The sequence below is a fragment of the Suncus etruscus genome, chromosome 11, assembly GCF_024139225.1.
Source record: "Suncus etruscus isolate mSunEtr1 chromosome 11, mSunEtr1.pri.cur, whole genome shotgun sequence".
Lineage (NCBI taxonomy): Eukaryota > Metazoa > Chordata > Mammalia > Eulipotyphla > Soricidae > Suncus > Suncus etruscus.
This window is the reverse complement of record NC_064858.1, coordinates 52,492,071-52,493,542: the sequence shown is the minus strand read 5'-3', so window position 1 is coordinate 52,493,542 and position 1,472 is coordinate 52,492,071. Positions and strand designations below refer to the sequence as shown.

Here is a 1,472-nt window from a genome sequence, read left to right as displayed (position 1 = left end):
TGTTTTTTCCAGGACACCACTTTGGTCTGTGATTTGGCCACAGCACCTCATATCAGGAAATTTCTTTAACTGGGGGTGTCTTGGAAAATGGTTATGGTAGCAAACACAGGTACCCAGTGAAGGGTGTTGGAAGATAGGAGTCCATTGATGATTGATAGGAACAGAGTTTTGGTTTCTTCTCAGGCAGAGAGTCTATTTTTTCATTTTGGGAGCTGTCTGGTAGTTAGCTTGAGAGAGGATAATAATCTGCTTCAGAAAGAGTGAAGAACTGAGGGTAAAAATGGTTACATGTGGGGTGATAGACAGTGAGGGTGAGAGTAAGGACTAAAAATAAGCCTGTAGGGTGGTGAGCAAATGGGGGGAGAAATAATACAACATAGACATTCTGTATATTTTAAACATTTATACCCTATTTAACTATTTGTACTGTATAATCAAAGTGGATTAAATAATATGATATCTTACAAATTTATATAAATTTTTCGCCCCCGTGTGGTTTGAAAATGGAAATTGAGAGAAGGCTGTGGAGGGCAGCAGAGGCTGCATCTTCCCCTAAGCTTAGCCAAAAAGCCTACCACATGGAGCCATGTAGTCCTGTATTGCCTGCTGAATCTTCCGGCTCCCCGAGAGGCATTTGCTTCCTTAATTGCTGGAATCCAGAAGTTCATCAGTCGCCTTCCATCCCCTGCAGGATCGGCGAAGAATGGAGTCTCCTTTAAACTGCTCCTTGCTGGAATCCACTTGCTGGAATCCTGAGCAGGCAGCCAAGGGTAAACCTGGGGTCTGGGAGGAAGGAGAGAATGTAAGATACTTAATGAACAAACACAAAAGGAATAATCTACAACTCATAGGAATACCAGAAGGAAAGGAAAAGGGAAAGTGGAAGAACAAGTAGTGAGAAAATAACAGCAGAGCAGACTCTCTGGAAAGAGGCACTCGTAAAAATCCAAAAGGCAAAATGAGCTTACCTCACCAATGATGATCGGCCTAGAAAATAGAAAACTTTTCCATCTGACTTGCTGTCTTTACAATTATTTTTATTCTTTTTAAAAATATGGAATGCTTCACGAATTTGCATGTCATCCTTGCGCAGGGGCCATGCTAATCTTCTCTGTATCATTCCAATTTTAGTATATGTGCTTCCAAAGCGAGCACTGTCTACAATTTTTAAGTGTTCTGACCCATTCCACCTGAGTCAGCTTTTTAACTGTAACCCATGGATAAATCCTCATTGTCTATATGTATGCATGAGTGTATGTATTGGCCAACTAAATGTCTGTCTAATGTCCATCTGTCATATACATATTCCTGTCTATGTTACATATTGTCCATCCTCCTGTTATATATAACCCTTTCTCTCTCCTCCAACCCCTGCTTACCACCTTACAAATCCTTTTCTAGTTCTTTACTCTCTCACCTCAGATTTGTTATTTCCACAAATTTAACCCTTTTTACCCCCAGTTTTAACTCCT

General features: G+C 40.6%; 1 non-coding gene across 1 annotated transcript; it reads right to left on the bottom strand.

The window, feature by feature from the left end:
- Positions 1-1,048: 1,048 nt before the first annotated feature.
- On the bottom strand, positions 1,049-1,155 carry LOC126023409 (U6 spliceosomal RNA). The gene has a single exon (XR_007500534.1). It is a non-coding gene; the product is annotated as a U6 spliceosomal RNA (small nuclear RNA).
- Positions 1,156-1,472: the final 317 nt, after the last annotated feature.